The sequence below is a fragment of the Saccopteryx leptura genome, chromosome 3 (assembly GCF_036850995.1).
Source record: "Saccopteryx leptura isolate mSacLep1 chromosome 3, mSacLep1_pri_phased_curated, whole genome shotgun sequence".
NCBI classification, from domain to species: Eukaryota; Metazoa; Chordata; class Mammalia; order Chiroptera; family Emballonuridae; genus Saccopteryx; species Saccopteryx leptura.
The window spans coordinates 264,638,584-264,658,860 of NC_089505.1; positions in this window are offsets into that span (position 1 = coordinate 264,638,584).

Below are 20,277 nucleotides of genomic sequence, written 5' to 3' on the forward strand. Positions count from 1 at the left end.
CACCTTTATCCTCTGTTCACAAATGTCTTTATATACTCAGTGTTGCCTCACTGTCTTTTGTATTTTCATGCCTGTGTAAATTGTCCAAGTGCATATTAAAATTTAGATTTTCAGTCTGACCTGTGGTGGTGCAGTGGATAAAGTGTCGACCTGGAATGCTAAGGTGGCCAGTTCAAAACCCTGGGCTTGCCTGGTCAAGGCACATATGGGAGTTGATACTTCCTGCTCCTCCCTTCTCTCTCTCTCCTCTCTAAAATGAATAAAGTCTTAAAAAAAAAAAGAGTAAAAAAGCCCTGGCCAATTGGCTCAGTGGTAGAGTGTCGGCCTGGCATGCAGGAGTCCCGGGTTTGATTCCCGGCCAGGGCACACAGGAGAAGCACCCATCTGCTTCTCCACCCCTCCCCCTCTCCTTCCTCTCTGTCTCTCTCTTTCCCTCCCGCAGCCAAGGCTCCACTGGAGCAAAGTTTGCCCGGGCGCTGAGGATAGCTCTGTGGCCTCTGCCTCAGGCGCTAGAATGGCTCTGATTGCGGCAGAGCAATGCCCCTAGATGGGCAGAGAATCACCCCCCTGGTGGGCATGCTGGGTGGATCCCGGTCAGGCACATGCAGGAGTTTATCTGACTGCCTCCCCATTTCCAGCTTCAGAAAAATACAAAAAAAAAAAAGATTAAAAACCAAAAACCCTTTGATTTTCTTTTGTTAATCTGATTGGCCCAGCCAGAAAAACTTAGAAAGTGGGGGGGGGGAATTATTAATATTTTAGCCCCCCCCCCAGAGGCCTAAACCTCATTACTGAATATCAAGCTCTAGCTGCAAAGAACTCACTAAAGTGAAGCCTCTCATTGGTTAAGACATAATAATAGTTCTGTTTGTATTTACAGATGAATTTATACTGTTCTTCTGATTAAGAACTTCCACATTCATATGTCACAGCTTCACTGTCAGAGTTTGCATATTTAGTTTTCAGATAAAAAGTCTAAGTTGGAGAATTGAAGATTTTTCTTTCTCATTTTGTTTTCCTTTTCTATTTTTTCATTCTTGACCCAATATTTATTTCTGTGATGTGATGCAAGGTTCTAAATTTCTTTTCTTAGAAATTACTCTTTATTCTACTGACATTTTTCCTCTTCTAATTGAAATATCCCTTTATTCCATATTAGTTTCTCCTGTGCATCTGGACCAGTCTGATAGAGGAGGCAGCTAGATAGGCATGAGCAGAGTAAAAACAATAGTCCAGGAGTGTCATCAGGGTGCATATTCCTGAGTGCCTAGAATGAGCGAAACTGGGAAAACAAGCATTATAAGCTGAGACTATACCCCCAGGGTGGCCTTTCCTCCCTTAGCATGTCACCAGTCATGTGGTATAGATTCCCTGACCTTTCATATTTCTAGTTATGTGGTTTATATCCCCTTAGGAGAAGAAAGGGGACCAGAGAGTAGCCTCATATGACTCCCATATACCTTCCTAGTTTCAAACTGTACTACATAGCTAGAATAGGTATGGTACTGGCATAAAAACAAACATCAATGGACCAGAATTAGAAATCCAGAAATAAACTCATGCATTTTTGATCAACTATTATATAACAAAGGAGCAAAGATACTCAATGGGTTAAAAATAGTCTCTCTAATTATGATGTTGAGAAAACTGAACAGCCACATGCAAAAGAATAAAATTGGACCCCTAACTTGCCACACACAAAAAATGAACTCAAAATGGACTAAAGATGTAAATGCAAACTGTGAAGTTCGGATCATTCTCATTCTACAGATAAAAATAATTAAGACTCATAAAAGTTAGATGTGAGATCCAGAAGATGGCGATGGAGTAGGCAGGTCTTCCAACTACCACCTCCCAGGACCAAATTGGATTCCAACAATTTAAGAACAATAATCTTGAAAAACCAATTTAGGACTAAATGAAGAGAAGTCTATAACCAAGGGTCACAGAAGAAGCCACAAGCCACAACAAAACTGGTAGGAAGGGTGGGGGATATGAAAAGGACTGCCCTACTCTCAGGAGAGAGCAGCAGTGAAGAGTCCACAAGCACCCTCACTGTGGGGAGAGTGCCACTGAGAGGTGTGGATCCTTAGCCCCAGGCCTGAAGTCCCAACCTAGAGCCCCAGAGCCTAGAAGAGGCACCAGGACAGTATTTAGCTGTGAAAAGAGCCAGGTTACTGTTTGAGAGAAAGAGACAGAACTATCAGAACCAGGCTCTGTCTTAAAGAGCCTGTGCAGAAAACCTCCTTTACAGCCACTTACCTGGGTCTCCAGTGGTGGGGAGCACGGAGAGGACTGGAGTTGCGAGAGGAGAGTGCAGACTTGGAGGCCCAGGGAGAGATACTGTGAAGGAAGGCCTTCCCTGTACTGAATCATTCCCCAATAATAAAGTGGCTATTTTTCATGGGAGAAGCAACACCTTTTGGTGGCACCAGCAAAGGGAAGCAATTACCCTGCCTACCGGAGTCTCTCCTGCTCAGAAAAAAAGGGTTGCTCAGAAGCAGGGGGTGCATCAGGGACACAGGTTTGGGGTGCTGAGGCCTGAGCTACACCGCCACCCCACATTGCTGAGTACTTGCTAGAGGGCAGATGGCCAGCCAGTGGTGGTGGTGGTGGTGGGCCCAGGGGCAGATCACACCTCTGAATCTCAGAGGCCACAACCATTGGACTCCTGTGGCCACACCCTACTGAGGTCTGAAACAATCAAACAAAAAAGTCTGGATAGAATGACACCAGAGGCCAAAGGACAAATCACACCCACTACCCTTCCTAATCCCTGAATCACCGTGCTGAGCCCAACAAGCAGCCAGCAGTAAGAGCCGGCAGAACACGGGACTCAGAGGAACTTGAACTTTCAAGCAGATTTTTCCAGGCCAAGGGTAGATAAAAGCCAGTGTTGGTCAAATAAGTTTTTAAATATGATATATATGTTTGCTCGCTTATAGTTTGTATTAGATGTGGGGGGACAGGCTGTAAGCAGGCAGGATTCTTATAGCCTAAGGCTTGGTTTTAGGACTAAGCCTTTCCTACCCTTTTTGATGTAGGGTGGTGCACTCTCATGAGGAATCCCATTATGCCTCAGATAAGTGACTTTGTATCAGAGACTTCCTTGTTTGTATATTGAATTAAAGGTTTTGATTTCTATTCTATAAAGTGGGACAGACTGAGAGCTTGCTCTCTCGGTTACTGCTATCACCATTGCAGGGGCCTCCCTGATCCATTGCCCTTCATGGGAAAAGCTGGTTTTCTGCCTTTCCCTTGTCTTCTCTTGTAGCTTGCCTATCTTGGTGAGACACCAATAAACAGAATGGCCCACCATCCTCCGACTCTGCCATTTCTTTACCATCTGCCCAAATCCAATGGGAATCTGCATGTGAATGGCTACAATAGCGGATCCTGGCCTTACAACTGGCATAGTTTAAGGCAGGATTCAGAGATCGGTATGGGGCCGCCACCCTTGACGGGTGGGGTAGAGTACTGGTTGCTGCTCTGGCTCCCCATGGCTGTCCTTTTAGGGGCTATGGGTTACTTGTTTTTTACTCAAGAGGACACCAGGAGTTCTGTGTGAGAAGCTGCCTGAGGTCAAAAGCTTCAGTGTGAATTGCAAATTGAAGGGAAGAAAAGGCTGGAATTGGAGCGAGCACTGGAGAAGAAATTACGGGTTTGCGAGTTGCAGTTTGCCCTGGAAGCTGAACGTTTGCACCGGCAGTTGTTGGAGAAACAACTGTGGATTCAAGAGCTCAAGTGTCAGCTTCTGGCCAAAAGCCAGAAGCCACAGGAGCCTAAATGGTCACCAAAGGAGCAGCAGCATCCAAGCCGGTGGATCGTCTTTGAGTCAGCCGAAGCAGGCACTTGCAACTCCTCTTCTGAGAATGAGAAGGCTCAGGCTGAAGCTGCCATATGTACACTCAGAGCCCGACCAGTGGTCACCAAGAATGTAAAAATCCAGCAACAAAAAGTCCCTCTGGGGAAGCCACAGCCTCCTGCCCAGGTAATGGAACTGTAAAGCCAGTAATCAGGGCCAGGGCCACTATCACAGCAGCCCGGCCCATGCAGGTTCGCATTGGATTCAGACAGTAGGTAAAGAAACAGCGGAGCCAAAAACTGATGGGCCATAGCCTTTAATCCTACCTTGCACCCGGTGGGCAAGCAAAAATACACACTGGGCTCCAAAACCCAGTCACACTCAGTGCTCACAAAGCCACTGACTTATCCGAGTTTCCTAGAATCAAAGGTTTCTAGCTCACCAGCCTTCTTCTCCTCAGTTCCCCATCTCCTTCCTTATCCCAGATACAAACTCTACACAAACTGGCATCTCACTCAACACTCCGCCATCTTGGCTGCTTCTCCTGGCCTCCTCCACATGGCCTCCTTTAGCTGCTGGCTCTACTCTCTCCGCTCTCTCATGCTAACCTCAGGAACCAAGAAGCAAACTCCCGCTCCGTTCCCATTTTATAGTGTAGAAATCCAAACCCTTAATCCAATATACATAATAGGGAAGTCTCTTAATACAAAGTCACTTCTCTGAGGCATGATAGGATTGTACCACTTTACACCAAAAAGGGTAGGAAAGGCTTAATCCCAAAACCAAGCCCCAGGCTACAAGGATTCTGCCTGCCTTTAGCCCACCCCAACACACATTAATATCACCTGGGCAATGGCCTCTTTAACAAAGTGAGCATAATACATTTTATCTGCCCAACAGGAACACTCTGTGGTCCAGCCCTATACCCAGGCAGAGCTGATGGAGTTGAGGGCACAATTTAGACAGAAACCTACTGAATCCCTGGTAGCCTGGTTACAACGATTATGGAACATAGAGGTGGATGGCATCATGCTCTCCAGAACAGAGATGGAGAAATTGGCCACCATTATCACACACTCCTCCTTGAGGCAGCATCTTCAGAACTGCCATGGCAACCCATATCCTGTTAGAATGGGTGGTGGCCGCCATTCGTATAGTCTGGCAGAATGCTGGAGAATTGCCAAGGGCAGTGAGTCCAGGTGGCAGTGCTATAGTGAGTTAGTAAAGGTCCTTTGGGAACTAGGTATGAAAAATGCTGTTTTCAACCCTGAGTCCCTTGGGCCAGACAAGGAAGTGTTTATGGCAAAAATGAAGAAATTTGTCCCTGCTAGTGCCCCGTCAGCCCTTTTTGGGTCACTTGTGGCTATCTTGGGCCCCTATGTGGGGCAGCCCATCAATGCAGTTACACAGATGGTAGCAGATTTGGGAGAGCTGGAGGCTGCTTGGGATCATAAAGCAGTGAGGGCTGCTGCCTATGTTGCCCCCCCCAACACCCCCCCCCCCCAACTAACAAGGGAAACAGGCCTGTAAAGGTTACTTGAACGCAGATGTGGGTAGATTTGATTGCAGCTGGAGCAGATAAGGGGAAATTGGATGACCGTTTTAATAAAATTCTTTTGGAGCTTTGGCGGCAGCTTAAACCAGAAATTCCAGCCACTGAGACAAAGGCCCCAGCAGCCACCAATAAAACATTTGGTGCACGGGCAGCTCAGTTACAAGATTATATGATAGAGACAGCTGAGGGAGAGGAGAACTCCCAAGACCCATTGTACCAGTTTGAATAGGAAAAGGGCTGAGGGACCCATCTAACGGGGATGGGCGAGGACCAGAGGCCACACGTGGAACTAGCTATCCACTGGTCCCCTTCCAATGTACAATGGTTGTTGGCCTTGGTGGATACAGGTGCAGAATATTCCCTCCTCTATGGGACTCCAGTGGCCATTAATGATTATGGGGGCCAAACTGTTCAAGTGAAGCCAATAACTATTCCACTGGGGATAGGAAGACTGCCTCCTAAGCCATATAAGGTGTATGTGTCTCCTATTTCTGAATATATTTTGGGGGTAGATGTCTTGCAAGAACTGTGGTTGGAAACTACATCTGGGGATTTCTGGCTGCAGATCAGGGTTGTGAAGGCAGTATTATGGGGACACGCATCACATTCCCCTTGCAATTTACCCATCCCTTGGTGTGTGAATAACACCAAGCAGTACCTCCTGCCAGGTGGTTATGAAGAAGTCACAGGGACAATCCTCGAACTAGAAAAGGTGGGGATCATCCAGCCAGCACATAGTCCTTACAACTCCCCAGTATAGCCTGTGCACAAACCAGATGGAACCTGGAGAATGATAGTAGATTACAGAGAACTTAATAAAGTTGCTTCTCCTTTGCATGCTGCTGTTCCCTCAATAGCTAACCTGATGGATCGGCTAATAAGCCATGAGTTGGGGACATACCACTTTGTGGCAGACTTGGCCAATGCTTTTTTCTCTATTGATATAGCTGCAGAGAGTCAAGACCAGTTTGCCTTCAGTTGGGAAGGGAGACAATGGACCTTTACAGTGTTACCCCAGGGTTATTTGCATAGCCCCATCTTGTGCCATGGTCTAGTGGCTGCTGATCTGGCTAAATGGAAACAGCCAGAGGCAGTTTGCATGTACCATTTTATTGATGATATTATGCTAACTAGTGATTCTCTTCCAGAATTAGAGCAAGCAATCCCTACCCTGCTATCCCATTTGAAAGTATGTGGCTGGGAAGTCAACAAGAACAAATTACAAGGACCTGGGTTATCTGTTATATTCTTGGGAGTTGTCTGGTCGGATAAGACAAAAGTTATCCCTGATGCAGTTATAGATAAAATCCAAGCATATCCCATGCCCACTACGGTAAAACAGTTACAGGAATTCTTAGGTTTGTTGGGGTATTGGTGAGCATTTATACCCCATTTGGCTCAGTTACTACACCCCTTGTACAACCTTATTCAAAAGGGGGTTCATTGGGATTGGACTGAGCAGGTGCAAGGTTCATTTGCAGCAGCTAAGAGAGCTGTCAAGGTGGCACAGGCCTTGAATGTGTTTGATCCTGCCAGGCCCTGTGAGCTGGATGTTCATGTAACCTCAGAGGGGTTTGGATGGGCTTGTGGCAGTGGACAGAGCACTTATGGCAACCTATTGGGTTTTGGTCCTAATTGTGGAAAGGTGTGAAGTTTGTTACTCATTAGTGGAGAAGCATCTGGCAGCTGTGTGTGCTGCCCTCCTGGCCACTGAGAGTATTACAAACACAACACCAGTTACAGTCAAGACAGCATACCCTATTGCAGGATGGGTGAGAGATTGGGTGACCAAACCATGTAGTGGTATGGCCCAAACCTCCACCCTGGCCAAGTGGGGTGCCTATCTGCAACAACACTGTGCTCTTAGCACCAGCCCATTGAGGGCAGAACTGCAGGAAGTCTTGGGTCCAGTCACCTATGTGACCTTAGAGTCAGGTGCAGCTGGGGCTCAGGAGGCAGAACCTGAAGTCAGTCCCTACCAGGAGGGGCGGGTGCCCATCCCCAAGGATGCCTGGTATACTGATGGTTCCAGCAGGGGCTAACCTGCCAAATGGACGGCTATAGCCTTCCATCGGACCACTGAGACTATTTGGATGGACACAAGTACAGTCCAAAGCAGCCAATGGGCAAAAGTAAGAGCTGTTTATTATAGTTGCCCATAATAAACCTTCACCTCTGGTGATCTGTACTGACAGTTGGGCTGTCTATCGTGGACTGACCCTTTTGATTGCTACTTGGCACATTAACAGTGGATGGTAATGCACCATCCACTATGGAGTCAGGACATGTGGCAGGACTTATGGGAAATAGGACACCAGAAGCAAGTGACAGTATATCATGTCACGGGGCATGCCCCTCTAGCCCATCCTAGGAATGATGAGGCAGATACATTGGCAAGAGTGCGATGGTTGGAGACTGCACCTTTAGGTGATTTGGTGCAGTGGCTCCACCGGCGCCTGCTCCATGCAGGACAGAAAACTATGTGGGCTATGGTTAAGGCGTGGAACTTGCCTGTGTCCTATGCAGAGGTACTTGCAGCCTGTGAGCAATGTGCAGTATGTTACAAGGAGCACCCTTGGAGACCACTGGTGTCACCTGGACAGATCCAGAGGGGTCATGTTCCACTGACACGATGGCAGATACACATCATTAGACCTTTACCAAAGTCAGAAGGATACCAGTATGCAGTCACTTGTGTAGATACTGCCACCAGTCTGCTTGCTGCTTACCCCACCCTTAACCCTGACCAGAGGGCAGTCATACAGGCTCTGGGGCACCTGAGTGCTGCATATGCATGACCCCAGGTCCTTGAAAGTGACAATGGTACCCACTTCACTGGTTCAATGGTGAAGCAATGGGCTCAAGAGCTGGGGGTGGACTGGAAGTACCATGTTCCCTACCACCCCCAGGTTGCTGGTATCATTGAGCGGTATAATGCAGTGGTCCTCAACCTTTTTTGGGCCATGAACTGGTTTAATGTCAGAAAATATTTTCATGGACCGCCTTTAGGGTGGGATAGATAAATGAATCACATGACTGAGACAAGTGCCAAGAGTGAGTCTTAGATGAATAAAACAGAAGGAATCTGGTCATTTTAAAAAAATAAAACATCGTTCAGACAAATTTAAAAAAACAGAAATAATGTAAGTTATTTATTCTTTCTCTACGGACCAGTACCATGGTATAATGGACTCTTAAAGCAGGGACTGTGACAAGAGGGGGGCACCAACTCCCTTACTGGATGGACACACCGCTTATGGACAGTACTTCAGATTTTGAATAAGAGAACTTGATGGGGGAGCCCAGCTCCAGTAGAGGCCCTCCTGCATTGGGCAGCTGCCCCCATTCGGTTGCAGATACTCACCAAAGACATTTTATTCAAGCCAGGTTTTAGACAGTAGGACAATGTGCTCTTGCCTACTCCAACAGCCCTTCTTTTTTTAAAATTAATTTTAATGGGGTGACATTGATAAATCAGGGTACATATGTTCAGAGAAAACATCTCTAGGTTATTTTGACATTTGATTATGCTGCATTCCCATCACCCAAAGTCCAATTATCTTCAATCACCTTCTAACTGGTTTTCTTTGTGCTCCTCCTCTCCTCAAACCCCTTCCTCTCCTCCCCCACCCCATAAACTCCACACTCTTGTCCAACTCTGAATTTCATTTTTATGTCCCACCTATGAATGGAATCATATAGTTCTTAGTTTTTCTGATTTACTTATTTTGCTCCATATAATGTTATCAAGGTCTATCCATGTTATTGTAAATGATTTGATGTCATCATTTCTTATGGCTGAGTAGTATTCCATAGTATATATGTACCAAAGCTTTTTAATCCACTCGTCCTCTGACGGACACTTGGGCTGTTTCCAGATCTTCGCTATTGTGAACAATGCTGCCATAAACATGAGGGTGCATTTCTTCTTTTCAAACAGTGCTATGGGGTTCTTGGGGTATATTCCTAAAAGTGTTATAGCTGGGTCAAAAGGAAGTTCAATTTTTAATTTCTTGAGGAATCTCCATAATGTTTTCACCAGTGGCTGCACCAGTCTGCATTCCCACCAGTAGTGCAGGGGGGGTTCCCTTTTCTCCACATCTTCGCCAGCACTTATTCTGTGTTGTTTTGTTGATGAGCGCCATTCTGACTGGTGTGAGGTGATATCTCATTGTGGTTTTAATTTGCATTTCTCTAATGATTAGTGATGTTGAGCATTTTTTTATATGCCTATTGGCCATCTGTATATCCTCTTTGGAGAAGTGTCTATTCATTTCTTTTGCCCATTTTTTGATTGGATTGTTTGTCTTCCTGGTGTTGAGTTTTAAAAATTCTTTATAAATTTTGGTTCTTAACCCCTTATCAGACATATTGTCAAATATATTCTTCCATTGTGTAGTTTGTCTTTTTATTCTGTTCTTATTGTCTTTAGCTCTGCAGAAGCTTTTTAATTTGATATAGTCCCATTTGTTTATCCTGTCTTTTATTTCACTTGCCCGTGGAGATAAATCAGCAAATATATACCTGTGAGAGATGTCAGAGAGCTTATTGCCTATGTTTTCTTCTAAGATGTTTATGGTTTTATGGCTTACATTTAAATTTTTTTATCCATTTTGAGTTATTTTTTGGGAATGGTGTAAGTTGGTGGTCTAGTTTTATTTTTTTGCGGGTAGCTGTCCATTTTTCCCAACAACATTTGTTGAAAATGCTGTCTTTACTCCAATGTATGCTTTTACCTCCTTTTAAATATCAGTTGTCCATAAAAGTGTGGGTTTATTTCTGGCTTCTCAGTTCTGTTTTATTGATCTATATGCCTTTTCTTATGCCAGTACCAGGCTGTTTTGAGTATAATGCCTTATTGTATAACTTGATATCAGGAAGTGTGATACCTCCCACTTTCCTTTCAAGAGTGCTGAGGCTATTCATGATCTCTTTTGGTTCCATATAAATTTTTGGAATATGTGTTCTATATATTTAAAGTAAGTCATTGGTATTTTAATCGGTATTGCATTGAATTTATAAATTGCTTTGGGTAATATAGACATTTTAATGATGTTTATTCTTCCTAACCATGAGCACAGTACATGCTTCCACTTGTTTGTATCTTCCCTGATTTCTTTTTATTAATGTTTTATAATTTTCTGAATACAATTGTTTAATCTCCCTGGTTAAATTTATTCCTAGGTACTTTATTTTTTTGGTTGCAATGGTAAAGGTGATTGCTTCCTAAATTTCCTCTTTCTGACAGTTCACTGCTAGTGTATAAAAATGCCTATGATTTCTGAGTACTAATTTTATATCCTGTCACCTTGCTGAATTCATTTATCAGGTCTAGTAGTTTATTGACTGAGACTTTAGAGTTTTCTATATGCAATATCATATCATCTGCAAATAATGATAGTTTTACTTCTTCTTTTCCAATTTGGATGCCTTTTATTTCTTTTTCTTGACTGATTGCTGTGGCCAGGACTTCCAGAACTATGTTGAATAGGAGTGGTGAAAGAGGGAATCCCTGCTTTGTTCCTGATCTTTAGGGAATTGCTTTTGATTTTTGCCCATTGAGTATGATGTTGGCTGTGCGTTTGTCATAGATGGCCTTTATCATGTTGAGGTATGTTCCCTGTATTCCCACTTTGCTGAGAGTTTTGATCATGAACGGGTGCTGGATTTTACCAAATGCTTTTTCTGCACCTATTGAAATGTTCGTGTGGTTTTTCTCCATTTTTTTTGTTTATGTGATGAGTCAAATGGATTGATTTGTGAATATTGTACCAGCATTGACTCCCAAGAATAAACCCCACTTGATCATGGTGTATGATTTTTTTCATATATTGCTGGATCCAGTTTGCTAATATTTTATTGAAAATTTTAGCATCTAAATTCATCAGAGATATTGGCCTATAATTTTCTTTCTTTGTGTTGTCTTTGCCTGGTTCTGGAATCAGAATTATACTCACCTCATAAAAGGAACTTGGAAGTCTTTCTTCCCTTTGAATTTTTTGAAATAGCTAGAGAAGGATAGGAGTTAGTTCTTCTTTGAATATTTGGTAGAATTCACTTGTGAAGCCATCAGGCCCAGGACTTCTCTTTGTTGGGAGTTTTTTGATAACTGTTTCAATCTCATTTACTGTAGTTGTTCTGTTTAGGTTTTCTGATTCTTCCAGATTAATTTTTGGATGATTATATGTTTCAAGGAATTTGTCCATTTCATCTAGGTTGTCTAGTATTTTGGCGTACAGTTCTTCATAGTATTTTCTTACAATATTTTGTATTTCTGTTGTGTCAGTTGTTATTTCTCTATTCTCATTTCTAATTTTATTTATTTGAGTCCTCACTCTTTTTTTTCTTGGTGAGTCTGGTTAAAGGTTCATCAATCTTGTTTACCTTTCCAAAGAACCAGATCCTGATATCATTGATCCTCTGTATTGTTTCTTTAGCCTCTATGTCATTTATTTCTGCCCTGATCTTTATTATTTCCTTACTTCTACTACCTCTGGGCTTTACTTGATTTTTTTTTCTAGTTCTTTTAGATGTAGGGTCAAGTTGTTTATTTGAGCTCTTTCTAGCTTCTTGAGATATGCCTGTAATGCTATGAACTTCCCTCTCAGGACTGTTTTTGCTGTGTCCCATAAATTTTGAGTTGATGTATACTCGTTATCATTCTTTTTTAGGAATTTTTAAATTTCTTCTTTGATTTAATAACATGCTATTTAGTTTCCAAGTGTTTGAGTATTTTTCAGTTTTTCTATTTTGGTTGATTTCTAGTTTCATGCCATTGTGATCAGAGAAAGTGCTCGATATAATTTCAATCATCTGAAATTTGTTGAGACTGCTTTTATGCCCAAACATGTGATCTATCCTAGTGAATGTACCATGAGCACTTGAAAAGAATATATATTCAGCTGTTTTAGGGTGAAAGGTTCTGAAGATATTTATTAAATTGAGTTGATTTTAGTATATCCTTTAAGTCTGCTGTTTCTTTGTTAATTTTCTTTCTTGAGGATCTATTCTGTGATGTTAGTGGGGTATTGAAATTCTTCACTATTGCCCTGGCCGGTTGGCTCAGCAGTAGAGCATTGGCCTGGTGTGTGGGGGACCCGGGTTCGATTCCCGGCCAGGGCACATAGGAAAAGCACCCATTTGCTTCTCCACCCCCCCTCCTTCCTCTCTGTCTCTCTCTTCCCCTCCTGCAGCCAAGGCTCCACTGGAGCAAGGATGGCCCGGGTGCTGGGGATGGCTCCTTGGCCTCTGCCCCAGGCGCTAGAGTGGCTCTGGTCATGGCAGAGCGATGCCCCGGAGGGGCAGAGCATCACCCCCTGGTGGGTGTGCCAGGTGGATCCTGGTCGGGCGCATGCGGGAGTCTGTCTGACTGTCTCTCCCTGTTTCCAGCTTCAGAAAAATACAAAAAAAAAAAAAAGAAATTCTCCACTATTATAGTATTGCTGTTGATCTCACCCTTTATGTCCATCAAAATCTGCTTTATATATTTAGGTATTCCTATATTAGGCTCATAGATATTTACAATGGTTATATCCTCTTGTTGGATTGCTCCCTTTATCATTATGTAGTGACCTTCTTTATTCCTTACTATAGTCTTTGTTTTAATGTCCATTTTGTCTAATATAAGTATTGCTACCCCAGCTTTTTTTTTTCATTTCCATTTGCGTGAAATATTTTTTCCATCCTTTTATCTTCAGTCTATGTGCATGTTTTGTTTTAAGTTCTGTCTCTTGTAGACAGCATATGTATGGGTCCTGTTTTCTTATCCATGCAGCTACCCTATGTCTTTTGATTGGATATTTAATCCATTTACATTTAAGGGTATTATTGATATGTAGTTGTTTATTGCCATTTTATTCTTTAAAACTGTATTCCTCTTTTGCTATATTCTTTTACTCCTTTGATCTGTTTACAACAGGCCCCTTGCATTTCTTGCAGCCTTGGTTTGGTTGTAGTGAATTCCTTGAGTTTTTTTTTTTTTTTGGTCTGTAAAGTTTTTTATTTTTCCTTCAATTTTAAATGATAGCCTTGCTGTATAAAGTAGTCCTGGTTGTAGGCTCTTGTTCTGCATTATTTTGATTATTTCTTTCCATTCCCTTCTGGCCTCAAGTGTTTCTGTTAAGAAGTCGAAATTCATCCTTATGGGGGCTCCTTTGTAGGTGATAGTCTTTTTTTCTCTAGCAGCTTTCAATATTTTCTCTTTATTACTTAGCTTTGGTATGTTAATTATGATGTGTCTTGGTGTAGATTTCTTTGGGTTTTTCTTTAATGGAGTTCTCTGTGCTTCTTGAACTTGTGAGATGTTTTCCTGCCTTAATTGAGGGAAGTTTTCAGCTATGATATGTTTGAACAAAATCTCTATCTTTTGTTTTTTCTCTTCTTCTTCAGGAACCTCTATGATACAGATGTTATTTCTCTTCATGTTGTCACGGAGCTCTCTTATAGTTTCCTCAGGGTTTTTGAGTCCTTTTCTCTTTTCTGCTCTGCTACTGTGCCTTTATTTTTCTTGTCTTCTAACTCACTGATTCGATTCTCAGCTTCATCCATCCTGCTTTTTATTCCTTCCTTTGTGTTCTTCATTTCTGATATTGTATTTGTCATTTCTGACTGATTTTTTTTATTATTTCAATATCCTTTTTTATATTTGCTATCTCTTTATGTAGGTGTTTGTAATGACTATCTATTGTTGTTCTAATATCTTTGAGTATCCTAACAATGTTATTTTAAGCTCTACATTTGGTAATTTGGTTATATGTGACTCATTCAGGTCCTTTTCTGGGGATTTCTCTTGATTCCTTTGTGTTGCATTTCTCTGCCTTCTCATTTTGTCTGTGTAAAAGAAGGTTTTGGCCACTGCAGTCCACTGGGTGTGACTTCTGTGTTCCCTAGGTGTGGTCTTTATGCAGGCCCACCACCCTCTCTGCTTTGCTGCCTAGGGCATTCAGGTATAGCCATTGCTGGTTTCTGCCCACTGGGGCTGTTGCTGTGGTTTCTGCCTCTCCTTCATGGGAGTGGCTGTGATCACGTGCTCAGGTGTACAAACCTTGGTCCCCTTGGCCTTTGCCCCTTTGCTGAAGGTGGCATTATGCTCAGCCCTGAGGGCAGGGGTGAGCACTTTTGCTCAGCTCTGGGTCTTTGCCTGATTCCGGGATTTTTCCCTTGCAGGAGAAGCCTGCTAATGGGATGGCTGAAAGCCTTTGCTCCACAGGCTGGGCGGGACTGCATGCCCATGCTCAGTAGTGGGACTCTGCCTGTTCTGGGCGTTTGGCTCCATTCCCATGGGAGGAGCCGGCTCCCAAGTCAGGCCATAAGCCTAGGTTCTGTGGGCAGGGCAGGGATGTGCTCCTGTGCCCTTGCTCAAAGGCAGGTCTCCACCCCTTCAGGGGTTCCCACCCTTCCTCCGCAGGCTGGACTGAAGTCGGCCTGTAGCTGGGCTTGACCACTTTTCCACATCTCCTCCTCCCCAGCCAGGCAAGACAGCTCACACCTGGGCCTCAGTGGTCACCAGCCAGCTTCCGCCCTTGTCAACAGGGGACAGGCTGTAAGCAGGCAGGGTGGTTATAGCCTAAGGCTTAGTTGTAAGACTAAGATTTTCCCCACACCCTTTACTGATTGAATGATGTGGGGTGGTGCACTCTCATGAGGAATCCCATTATGCCTCAGATAAGTGACTTTTTGTCAGAGACTTCCTTGTTTGTACATTGGATTAAATGTTTTGATTTCTATTCTATAAAGTGGGACAGACTAAGAGCTTGCTCTCTCGGTTCCTGCTATCACCATTGTAGGGGCCTCCCTGATCCATTGCCCTTCATGGGAAAAGCTGGTTTTCTACTTTTCCCTTGTCTTCTCTTGTGGTTTGCCTGTCTTGGTGAGACACCAATAAACAGAATGGCCCACCATCCTCCGACTCTGCCATTTCTTTACCATCTGCCCAAATCCAATGGGAATCTGCATGTGAATGACCACAATGGTGGATCCTGGCCTTACACCTTGTTAGAGTGGTATTTTAAAAAATGCTCCACACACTTGACCCAACTAAGGCACAGAAAATGCTGACACAAACAGCAAAGAGAACAGTAGCTACAGACAAGTAACCCACAGTGGATTACAAACAACAGCTGATGCCAACCCAAGAAGATCTAGAAACAAAACAACTGGAAGCTGGAGGCAGACAACAGCAACCCTAGACTCAGCTAGCTACACAAATGGCACACCCAAAGGAGAAGTCTGTACATAGACAAAATGGAAATACAGAGAAATGCAATCCAAATGAATCAACAAGAGAAATCCCCATAAAAAGAACTGAATGAGATGGAAGTAACTAAACTAACATATGCAGGGTTTAAAACAATGATTTTAAGGATGCTCAAGGATCTAAGAGCAACAAAGGATGGACATAATGAGTAAGTAAATACATAGAAAGCATCAAAAAGGACATTGAGGTCATAAAAAAGAATCATTTGGAAATGACAAATAAAATATCAGAAATGAAGACAGCACTAGAAAGAATTAACAGCTGCCTGGAATAAGAGGATGAAATCAGCAATATAGAGTACAATAAAAATGAAAGCACAGAAGCAAAGCAACAAAAACCAAACAAACAAAACAACTCAAAAAGTTTGAGAAAACTCTGAGAGCTCTGTGACAACATGAAGAGAAGCAACATCCACATCATAGGGGTTCCAGAAGGAGAAGAAAAAGAACAAGGGATAGAGAACCTGTGAAAAGAAATCATAGCTGAAAACTTTCCTAAATTGATGAAGGAAGTTCAAGAAGCCAGAGAGTCCCATTAAAAAGAAATCCATGGAGGTCTACACCAAAACATAACATAATTAAAGTGCCAAAGTTAAGAGACAAAGAAAGAACACTGAAAGCTATAAGAGAAAAGCAGTTAATTATCTACAGAGGAGCTCCCATAAGAATGACATTCGACTTCTCAACAGAAACACTAGAGGCTGGAAGGGATTGGCAAGAAATATTCAGAGAGATGCAAAACAATAACCTATAACCAGACTTTTATTCAGCAAGGCTATGTTTAAAATTGAAGGAGAAATAAAAAGCTTCCCAGACAAAAAGAAAAAAGAAAAAACTTAAGGTATTCATCACAACCAAACCAATACCAAATGAAAGGTTAAGGAGCCTGTTGTAAACAGAGCAGAGGAAAAAAAGTCTAGAAAAAGAGGAATGTAGATTTAAAGGATAAAATGGCAATAAACAACTACATAACAATAATAACCTATATGTAAATGGATTAAATGCCCCAATCAAAAGAGATAGGGTAGCTGCACAGTTAAGAACACAGGACATGTACATATGCTGTCTATAATAGACCAACCTCAAAACAAAAAGGTACACATAGACTGAAAGTGAAGGGATGGAAAAAAATATTTTATACAAATGAAAATAAAGAAAAGCAGGAGTAGGAATACTTATATCTGACAAAATAGACTTTAAAACAAAGGCTATATACAGCAAGAGATAAAGAAGGTCACTACATAATGATAAAGGGAGCAATCCAACAGGAGGATATAACCATTGTAAATATCTATTCTCCTAATATAGGAGCATCTAAATATATAAAGCAGATTTTGATGGACATAAAAGGTGAGATCAACAGCAACACTATAATAGTAGGGGACTTTAATACTCCATTAACCATCAGGGGATAGATACTCCAGATAGAAAATTAACAAAAAACATCAGACTTAAATGACACACTAGATCAACTAGATTTAATAGATATCTCAGAATCTTTCATCCAAAGCAGCATAATATACATTCTTTTAAAGTGCTCATGGTACTTTTTTTTTGGACAGGCCACATGTAAGGACACAAACCGAGTCTTAATAAATTCAAGAAGATTGAAATCATATGAAGCATCTTCTCTGATAACAATGGCTTGAAACTAGAAATCAACTACAATAGAAAAACTCAAAAACATTCAAACACTTGGAGGATAAATACCATGTTATAAAATAATGAATGAGTTAACAATAAGATCAAGGAAAAAATAAAAAATGTCCTTGAAACAAATAAAAATGAACATACAACAACTCAAAATCGATGGGACACAGCAAAAGCAGTCATGAGGGGGAATTCATAGCACTACAGACAAATCTTAAGAAGCAAGAAAATGCTCAAATAAACAACGTAACCCAGCATTGAAAAGAGCTAGAGAAAGATCAACAAATAAAGCCCAGAGAAGTAGTAGGAAGCAAATAATAAAGATCAGAGCAGAAATAAATGACATAAAAGCTAAAGAAAATAATAGAGAAGATCAATGAAACCAAGAACTGGTTCTTTGAAAAGGCAAATAAGATTTATGAACCTTTAACCAAACTCACCAAGAAAAAAAGAGAGAGAGCTCAAATAAATACTAGAAATGAGAGTGGAGAAGTCACAACTGACACTGCAGAAATACAAAGGATTGTAAGAAAATACTATGATGAAGAACTGTGTGCCAAAAAACTGGACAACCTAGGTAAAATGGATAAATTCCTTGAAACATATAATCTTTCAAAAATTAATTAGGAAGAATCAGAAAACCTAAACAGACCGATTACAACAAATGAAATTGAAAGTTATAAAAAAAACTCTCAATAAACAAAAGTCCTGGACCAGATGACTTCACAAGTTAATTTTACCAAATATTCAAAGGAGAACTAACACCTATCCTTTTCAAGCTATTTCAAAAAATTCAAGAGGAGGAAAGACTTCCAAACTCCTTTTTTGAGGTGAGTATGATCCTCATTCTAAAACCAGGCAAAGACACTACAAAGAAAGAAAACTATAGGCCAATACCCCTGATGAATCTAGATGCTAAATTTTTCAAAGAAATATTAGCAAACCAAATCTAGCAATACATTAAAAAAAATCATATATTATGATCAAGTGGATTTTATTCTGGGGAGGCAGGGCTGGTATAATATTCACAAATCAATCAACGTGATTCATCACATAAACCAAAGGAAGGATAAAAGTCACATGATAATATTAATAGATGCAGAAAAAGCATTTGATAAAATTCAGCACCCATTTATGATCAAAACTCTCAGTAAAATGGGAATACAGGGAACATAACTCAACATGATAAAGGCCATCTATGACAAACCCACAGCCACCATCATACTCAATGGGCAAAAATTAAAAGTAATACCCTTAAGATCAGGAACAAGGCAGGGGTGCCCCCTTTCACCACTCTTATTCAACATAGTTCTGGGAGTCCTAGCCACAGCAATAAGAGAAGAAGAAGAAATAAGAGGCATCCAAATAGGAAAATAAGAAATAAAACTATCATTATTTGCTGATGATATGATACTGTACATAGAAAATCCAAAAGTCTCAGTAAAAAAAACCCTGCTAGACCTAATAAACGAATTTCTTATGGTGGCAGGATATAAAATTAATATTTAGAAATTAGTGGCATTTTTATATACTGATAATAAACTGTCTGAAAAAGAAATAAAAAAAAAACAATCTCCTTCACTATTGCAACAAAAAAAAATAAAAACCTAGGAGTAAATTTTACCAAGGAGGTAAAAGACTTGTACTCGGAGGATTATAAAACACTGATAAAAAAAAATGAGGGAGGATACAAACAAGTAGAAGCATATACCGTGTTCATGGATAGGAAGAATAAACATTATTAAAATGTCTATGTTACTCAAAGCAATCTATAAATTCAAAGCAATTCCTATTAAAATACCAACGGCATACTTCAAAGATATAGAACAAATATTCCAAAAATTTATATGGAACCAGAATAACACAAATAACCTAAGTAATCTTGAAAAAGAAGAATAAAATGGGAGATATTACACCTCCAGATATCAAGTTATTCTACAAGCCATTGTACTCAAAACAGCTTGGTACTGGCATAGAATAGGCATACAGATCAGTGGAACAGAACAGAAAACCCTGAAATAAATCCATGTCTTTATGGCCAATTGATTGTTGACCAAGGAGGTAAGAGCATACAATGGAGTAAAAACAGTCTCTTTAACAAATGGTGTTCAAAAATTGGACAGCTACCTGCAAAAAAAAATGAACTAGACCACCAACTTATACTATACACAAAATAACGTCAAAATGGATAAAACTTTAATATAAGTCGTGATACTATAATCATCTTGGAAGAAAATATAGGAAGTAAACTCTCTGACATCTTGTAGCAATATCTTTGCTGATTTTTCTCCATGGGCAAGTGAAATAAAGGACAGGATGAATAAATGAGAATATATCAAGCTAAAAAGCTTTAGCACAGCAAAAGAGTATATGAACAAAATAAAAAGACAACCCACACAATGGGAGAACATATTTGACAATACATCTGATAAGGGTTTAATAACAAAAATTTATAAAGAACTTGTAAAACTCAACACCAGGAAGACAAACAATCCAATTAAAAACGAGAAAAAGAACTGAACAGACTCTTCTCCAAAGAGGACATACAGATGGCCAATAGGCATATAAAAAATGTTCAACATCACTAATCATTAGAGAAATGCAAATTAAAACCACAATGAGATATCACCTCACACCTGTCAGAGTGGCGCTTATTAACAAAACAACACACAATAATTGCTGGCGAGGGAGTCGAGAATAGTGAACCCTCCTGCACTGCTGATGAGAATGCAGACTTGTGCAGCCACTGTGGAGAAGTGTATGGGGTTTCCTCAAAAAATTAAAAATGGAACTACCTTATGACCCAGCTCTCCTACTTTTAGGAATATATCCTAAGAATACCAAATCACTGATTCAAAAGAAGATATGCAACCCCATGTTTATGGCAGCGTTGTTTACAATAGCCAAGATATGGAAACAGCCCAAGTTCTGTCAGTGGATGAGTGGATTAAAAGCTGTGACATATATACACAATGGAACACTATGGAGCTGTGAAAGAAAGGAAATCTTACCT